The following is an 8,540-nucleotide window of genomic DNA, read 5'->3' on the forward strand; positions in this document are numbered from 1 at the left end:
TTTGACAGTTGTCAGTTCTGTGACAAGTTGCAGTATATATTGCAGAACCCTGGGACATAGGGTAGGAAGGAAGAGTGGTGATCAATATCAGGAATTTGGGAGTGGAAAAGTTCCGACATATAGAAAAAGTTGGACATATGAGATATCTTTAACCTCCAACTAATAGAGTCCAGACTCATGCTGATCTTTCCACAAGAAATCATTCAGGCAACTACTAACCTAAAGGCTGGCAGTACCAGCCCACCCAACAAACACAGAAGTAAAGGCCTGAGGATCTGCCCCTGTAAATATCAGTGATGGCACTGGTGGTGTACCATTGAGGTGCTTCTGACTCATAGCAACCCTGTAAAGGGTTTCCAAGGCTATAAATCTATACAGGAGTAGAAAGCCTCTTCTTTCTCCCTTGGAGTGGTTGGTAGATTCAAACTGCTGACAAATAGCCCAACAGGTAACCCACTCTACTACCAGAGCTCCTCCTATAATTATTATAGCCAAGAAAATCCTATGGAGTCATTCAGCTCTGTAACACATGGAATTGCAGCAAGTTGAGATCAGGTTTGGTTTTTTTGTTTGTCTTCTTAAAGCCAGTCTCCCAGATAGCCCCAATATCCCTGTCTGTTGGCCTTTTCATATCATACCACGATCGGTAGGAATGATGGTGTGTCACTTCTGAAGTTACATTATAAAAGTTCCTGGCCCTCAGAAACTGTGAGGCAAAAAGAAGTTTGTTGTTTTAAGCTGTTAAGTTTTAAGGGAATTTGTTATTCCTAATATAGGAATGCTAGAGAGAACTCATCCATTTAAAAGACAGAGTGGAAAATCCTAAAATGCAAGATTTTTTAAAAAATAAAGAGGCTGTCTCTTGCTCTTTCTTGGATCACTTTCTACTACCATGTTGAAAGGCCCATGTGCTAACAAAATGAAGTCTCGAGCCAATAGTCATCAAGGAATTGAGGCCTGTGGGTCAGGGAAGCAAATCCTTCAGGCCCCGTCATCTTCAAACGACTGCAGTCTTACATTCAAATAGCCAACAAATATATGAAGAAATGCTTATGATCATTAGCCATTGTTGTTGCTATTGTTTGTTGTTGTTGATACTGTTGTTGTTAAGTGTTGTTGAGTCAGGTCCGGCTCATAGGGACCCTGTATAGGATTTCCGAGGAGCGGCTGGTGAGCTTGAACCAACGACCTTGCAGTTCAAAGCGACTTTCAGTCCAACACATTAACCCACAGCACCACACCAGGACTTGAAGGTATTTGACTATTGTTGTTAAGTGCCTTCAAGTCGGTTCCGACTCACAGCAGCCCTGTATAGGGTTTCCGAGGAGTAAGTGGTGGTTTTGAACTACCAACCTTGTAGTTCAAACCGACCTTGCAGTCTAGTACTAATCCTACAGTGCCACACTAGGATTCCTAAAGAAAAACAAAGGTGAGATCCTACTGTCTTTTGAGCCCTGTTGTTGTTGTTAAGTGCTGTCAAGTCAGTTCTGACCCATATATTGCCTGTATAGGGTTTCCGAGAAGCCGCTGGTGAGCTTGAACCACCAACCTTGCAGTTCAAATGGCTTTGCAGTCTGGTGCATTAACCAACAGTGCCACACCAAGACTCCATTAAATATATACATATATATGTATTCTAGTCTTAGAAAACGTTTTGATCAAAGTCCCATGAAAGAACCTGAGCCAGGATCACCCAGCTAAACTGATCCCAGATTCCCAAGTTCCTGGCCCTCAGAAACTGTGAGACAAAAATAAGTTTGTTGTTTTAAGCTGTTAAGTTTTAAGGAAATTTATTATGTGACAATAGATAAATAATATAGGAATGCTGGAGATAACTCATCCATTTAAAAGATAGGGTGGAAAATCCTAAAATGTAAGATTTTTTAAAAATAAAGAAGGCATAATTAAGCAGTGTTGTACTGGTGTGTGAACAAACAAACAAACTGGAGGCACAGAAGGGAAAGTCCAAAAATAGACTCAAACAGTCTTGTTGTTGTTAAGTGCCATTGAGTCGGTTCTGACTCACAGCTATCCTGCATAGAATTGGTGAGTTTCAACTGCCGACCTTGCCATCCAAACAGACCTTGAGGTTGAGTGCTTATCCTATGGTGGCCCACCATATATGATAAAGGTGGCATTTCAAATCAGTGAGAAGAAAAGATTTATCAGTAAATGATGTTGACACAACTAAACAGGTCCCTGGGGAAAAAGAAATTAGATGTGTGCCTCTTATATCACACACCAGAATAAATTTCATTTGGGGCTAAGATTTTAGTGCAAAAAATGAAATTGCAAAACAACTACAATAACTCTTTTTACTTTTGCATAGAAAAGCAAACTCAAAAGAAAAGGATAACTTACGTAAAATTCTAGAATATACTAACCAAACGTATAGTGATAGAAATCAGATCATGGTTGTTTGGAGTTTAGGAGCACAAGGGAACTTTCTAGGGTGAAGAAAATGTTCTATAGCTTGATTGGGAAATGGATACACAGTGTATACATTTGTTAAAACTCAATAAATTCTATATTTAAAGTGTGTGTATTTTACTGTGTGTACAGTATGCCTCCTACTACCCATCTGTCATATTGTGGTGGCTCACATGGTGCTGTCAAGCTAGGCCACTAGTATTTCAAATACCAGCATGGTCACTCTTGGTGGACAGGTTTCAACAGAGCTTCCAGACTAAGATAGATTAGGAAGAAAGGCCTGGGGAAATCTACTTCTGAAAATTGTTGTTGTTTTTGTTAAGTACTGTGGACTCGGTTCCAATTCATAGTGACCCTGCACAAGGCTCCCGAGACTGCAAATCTTTACGGGAGCAGAAAGCCTCATCTTTTTCCCACGGAACAGCTGGTATTAGCCAATGAAAATCTTGTGGCTTACAACAGAAACTTGTTCAACTCACTTCCTTTTGACTCATCATCAGGAGGAAAACATTATGTTTGATGCAATAGAGGGACAGTGAGAGTGAGGAAGACCCCTGGTGAGATGGATTGGCCAATAGTTACAACAATAGACTCAAAGGCGCCCACATTCATGAGGATGATACAGAACAATTTGTTCTGTTGTATATGGGTCATCGTGAGTTGAAGTCAACTTAATGGTATGATTAAGTTATACCATAATAACAGTATGATTCAATAGAATGCACTTTTTTTTTTTTAAGTACAAACTGAAGGCAAACACAGGTAGAATTTGTACTCAAAAAATTTATGATCCTCCACCCATCATAGCTGATAGCCCTGGATCCTGACCTTCACGTAACCCTTTTCTTCTCGCATGATGTCCCTTCCCTAGTCTCTCACTGACTCTCCTAATAAGGATCTATCTTCACAGAGTTGAGATTTATACAAAGCATAGCACCACTTTACTTTGTTCTCTATCCCAAATTGAAGCATCCCTCCAATCTTTTGTTTCTGAGATGGATTAGTTGGTTGATTGAGTGGTTAATTGACATTTGGTAAGTTGGTTGGTTCCAAATTAAAGATACATTTTTTTAAAAAAAAGAAATGTGCAATAGACTTGTCTAGAGGTCAAATCTGAAGGAGGGAAAAGAAAAAAGAAAAAAAATCTGTTTATACATTTGAGGAAGATATTGACTATGGTGAAATTTTGTAAAACAAAAGTGGGGAAAAGAAAAACTTAGAAGAGTGATGTATGCATGTTTCCCTGTAGTAGAAGAAAAAAGATGATGAAGAAGAAAGTTCTCCATGTTCCCCACCTCAGGGAGAAGAAAGGCCAATGGAAGATCTTGGAAGCAACATGCAGTGGCCTCAAGGAAACCCCCACTAGCTGTTCCTCAGAACTATGGATCAGAACCCACTCAATGGCGATTAACAGCAACAACATTTTGTGGAAGACATTGTTGTTAAGTGCCCTCCAGTCAATTTCAACTTCAGCGACCCTGTACATGGTTTCCAATGCTATAAATCTTTTCAGGAACAGAAAGCCTCATCTTTTTCCTGAGGCATAGCTGGTAATCTCGAATCACTGACCTTGTGGTTGCCAGTCCAATGCTTATCCCACAGAACCACCGCACTCACTGTGGAAGACTTAGGTATATTTTAAAACAACAACAACAAGAAACAAAACTGCCATTGCAACATTTAACAACTTTCCTCCAATTCATTCTCCACCCAACCCCATCTCCCCATCACCATGCTATCTTACAACTTTGACACTTCCCCGCTTGCCAACACAGCTTTGCCCACAATATCTTCCTCTCAGATCTTATCTTCTGGTGAACTCTATATTACCAAGGTGGAACACAGCATGCTCCAGTGAAGACTAGCAAGTTGCCAATGGATCTAGGATCTGCTATACCCCTTGGCACCAAAGATAGCCCTTGGGTTTTTCCCTTAGCCTATTTATAGGGATCCCAGATTCAGCAAATAAAACTGTAACAACAAATTTTTTAAGCGTATGTATGATATTTCATGGGACATACTTACATTTAAAAATTCTTTGTTTGAAATTCAAATTTAACTGGGAATCTTATGTTTTATCTGGCCAACCTTGTCCCTTTACTTTAGTGATCACAATTCTCCACGAAACAGTGGCAAACACCAGCTCATCAATTAATCTGAAAAAGTTGTATACATTTTATACATGCATCACAAGAATTAAGACTGTTATTGTTGTTAAGTGTAGTCTAGTCAGTTCTGACTTACAGCAATCCTTTATAGAGTTTCAGAGAAATGGCTGGTGGGTTTGAACTGCTGACCTTGTGGTTAGCAGTCCAGTGTTTATCCTAAAGTGTCATACCAGTGCTCTAGAAAAAAGATAAGGACAATATAGTCTTTGTAAAATACATTTAAATGATACCAGTAATGCATAAATACATTGTCCTTGTTGTAACTATTTGAAAAATACAAGCAAAGCAAAAATCCTCCATTACTAAGCCACCAACCAGTTCCCTATATCTTTCCTGAAAGTAACCATACAGTTCCGTTCTCCTAGAACTTTTCTTTGTATTGACATGGATATGTATAAATATAGAACATTTGTATTTGTTCCAAAGCATACAGCCTAGACAGAGAGCTATGCTGAAAAACAAAAGCATCACATTTCGATATTTCTATTTAGGACCTTTATTATTTTGTAGCAATATTTTTTTTTACTTACTTTTGTATATAGAGCTAGCTCATTGTTTTTGAGAGCTGCATATTATTCCCAGAATAAAAATTACTGTAGTTTAACTGTTCTCAAAGTGATCTGGGAACCTCTTAGAGACAACTTTCAGAGGATTCACAAGGTCAAAATTATTTCAGAATAATAGTAGGACATCCTTTGTCTTTTTAGTCCTCATTGTCTCACAAGTGAGAATATGAAGGGGCTTCAAAAATTTCACAGAAAAATGGAATTAAAAGAGAATGGAATTTTTGAGACTTCTTGAACCCACTCCCACCAGCTCCTGCCCCACTCTCCCTGATCTGAGAAAACCACTCTGCCACCTGAGGGAGTGACCACTAGGCCCCTTGGCAGAGCTTCCTCAGATGACCCTCACAAGATTCTTGACCCAAGAAAAACTACCCAGAAAACAAAATCCCTACACAGTCACTGATGTTCTTGTCATCCTCCTATGTACTCCAACCTCCAAAACTCCAACGTCCCCATGCAGGATAGACCCTAAGTGAGGGTCTATCAGCCCCCAAAACTTCGCCAGATGAGTACAGGCCAGGCTTCTGCAAGTTTGTTGTTATTGTTAAATGCCAACATGTGGGTTCCAACTCATAGTGACCCTGTTATAAGGTTTCTGAGAAGTAACTAATTGTTGGGTTTGAACTGTCTGGAAGTTAAAGGCAGTTCGTGGAAATATTGATGTCCTACACTCAAGGTTGTCTAAACTTATCCAATCCCCATCTTCCGGGCTGATACAATCTCTCTGTCAATCCTAGTTATTGACTTAACAAATTGTTGTCAAGTTATAAATCATTTTGCTAAGAATCATTAAGGGGTTCTTTACACAATAAAACATATGGAGCATTCCAATGACTCTGCCCCCTTACACTCCCCAAATTCCCTGCTGCTCCACGGTTCCCAGCTCCAAGTGTGTTGATTACATCTGCTTTTAACCATCAGGCTTGATGACCTTGTTGAGAGTGGGGCCCTTATTTGTATTGTTCTTTCCCACATAATACCTACAGCAATGCCTGACAGAGAGGAAGCACCAGTATTTGTAGAATGAAAGAATGAATGTTGTACAACTGGTTAAAGGACAAATCTTTTTTTCTTATTTCATTTTCTTTTACTGGAATAAAATATACATAACAGCCTTTCAGTCCCGCCAGTGGCGAAGCAGCCAAAGGCACCCACCTTCCCTGCCCTAGCTTGTCCTCAGGTTGTCCGCCCACTCCGCAGCTCTTTCCCCCATCATGATGGAACAGGCCACCTCCTTGACCAAGGACTTCCTGGTGGGCAGCATCGCCGGTGCCATCTCCAAGACGGCCTTGGTCCCAGTCGAGCCGGTCAGCTGTTGCTGCAGGTGCAGCATGCCAGACAAGCAGTATTAGGGCATCGTGTGCATCCCCAAGAAGCAGGGCATGCTGTTCTGATGTGGAAACCTGGGCAACGTCATCCACCACTTCCCCTCCCAGGCCCTCAACTTCCTCTTCAAGGCCAAGTACAAGCAGATCTTCCTGGGCCGCATGGACAAGCATTCGCAGTTCTGGGGCTACTTCACCAGCAATGGGTGGGCGTCCGGTGGGGCTGCAGTCACAACCTCCCTGAGCTGAATTTCGCCAGTACCTGCCTGGTGGCGGATGTCGACAAATTTGGAACCGAGCTCAAGTTCCAGGGTCTGGGAGACTATGTGGTGAAAATCAGCAAATCAGACGGCCTCCGCGACCTGCACTAGGGCTTCAACGTGTCAGTGCAAGGCATCATCATCTATCTAGCTGCCTACTTCGGCGTCTAGGACACAGCCAAAGTTATGCTCCCCGACCCCAAGAACACACACATCGTGATCGGCTGGATTATCACCTAGACTGTGACCACCCTACCCCTTCGACACTATGCGAAGACGCATGATGATACAGTGGGGACGCAAAGGAGCCGACATCATGTCCGCCCGGACCCTGGGGGAAAGATCTTTAAGGACAAGGTCAGGCAGCAAGGCCTTCACCTGCACCTAGATCCTACGTGCTGCATGGCATGGGCGGGCTTTTGTTCTTGTCGTCTAAAACAGCTCAAAAGGGTCATCTAACTGCAGCGCAGCAGCCTAGCTGCGAGGGGCCTGAGAGCCACTTCGAGCTCATCCCCACCCATTGGGACCACATTATGTTTTGCGGGGGCTAGGGAGAGCACTGCTTGGGTCCCATTTAGACCAAAGCTGATAGTTGATTATTTCTGGGCAAGCGGATCCCAACCAATTACCCAGGACTCCAATCCAGAAACGGGCTGTCACCCGCCCCCTACCCACCAATCAAGTTGAGTATTTATTTACAGAATCATGAAGGATTAGCACTAACTCCCCTTCCCCACCCCACCCCAGACTGCACATTGGGCATTCTGCTGCAAAACAATAAACACAGGACGCGTTGGGGGAAATATACATATAAATATATAAAGCAAAAAATGGTCCATTTTTAAGTGAATCATTCAGACATTAATTACAATCACCAGGTTGTACAAACATCACAACTATCTCTTTCCAAGTTTGTCATCACACCAAACAGAAATTCAGGATCCTTTAAGCAATAACTTCCCATTTCCTTCTCCCTACGGTCCCAGGTAACTGCTAATAAACTTTACTCTCTAACATTTGACTGTTCTAGATATGTAATATAAGTAGTATCATACAATAGTGGTCCTTCTATGTCTGATTAATTTCACTTAGCATAATATTTTCAAGGTTCAGCCATATTGATGTTATCAGAATTTCATTTCTCTTTATAAGTGAATAATATTCATTGTACGCATGTGCCACATTTTCTTTATCCATTGCAGTGCAGTAAATCGCTTCATATGGATCTTCTATCCACCGTCTTTCTAACTTCTACCAAACTTTTGTTCCTGGTGGTTCTGGGTAAGAGAAGGAGAAGACTCTGGGAGGTTGATACGATTCAGTTGTGAGTGACTGTTAACAGGGTTCATGGTGATGGTAAAATTTTGGAACTCTAATATGAGTATAGGGGAGCTCTGGTAGCGTAGTGGTTACGAATCGGGCTGTGAACCTTAAGGTCAGCAGTTCGAAACTACCAGCCGCTCCGCGGGAGAAAGAGGAGGCTTTCTACTCCCGTAAAGATTTACACCCTCGGAAACCCTGTACAGGGTCTCTATGGGTCGGAACCGACTCGACGGCACTTAACAACAACAACAACAATATGAGTATAAAATGAACCATCTCAGAAGCAGGAGCAAGAGTCAGGAGTGGAATGTTTTTCAGACTCCAAGATCGCTGCTCATTGCATCTTCTTAACCCAGAAAACAAAGGTGTGACAGCAGAGGCGTGGCAAAGGAGCAGCAGCAATAGAACCAAGAACCAGAGCATCAGGCAGAGTGGTAGACTTCCCAGTTCAAAGAGCAAGTAAAGCTG

The 8,540-nt window shown here is 41.9% G+C and overlaps 1 pseudogene; it reads left to right on the plus strand.

Moving 5' to 3' along the window:
• The first annotated feature begins 6,378 nt into the window (after positions 1-6,378).
• On the plus strand, positions 6,379-7,137 carry LOC102813607 (annotated as a pseudogene).
• The last annotated feature ends 1,403 nt before the right edge of the window (positions 7,138-8,540 follow it).

Source organism: Chrysochloris asiatica, unplaced genomic scaffold (assembly GCF_000296735.1).
Source record: "Chrysochloris asiatica unplaced genomic scaffold, ChrAsi1.0 scaffold00017, whole genome shotgun sequence".
NCBI lineage: Eukaryota > Metazoa > Chordata > Mammalia > Afrosoricida > Chrysochloridae > Chrysochloris > Chrysochloris asiatica.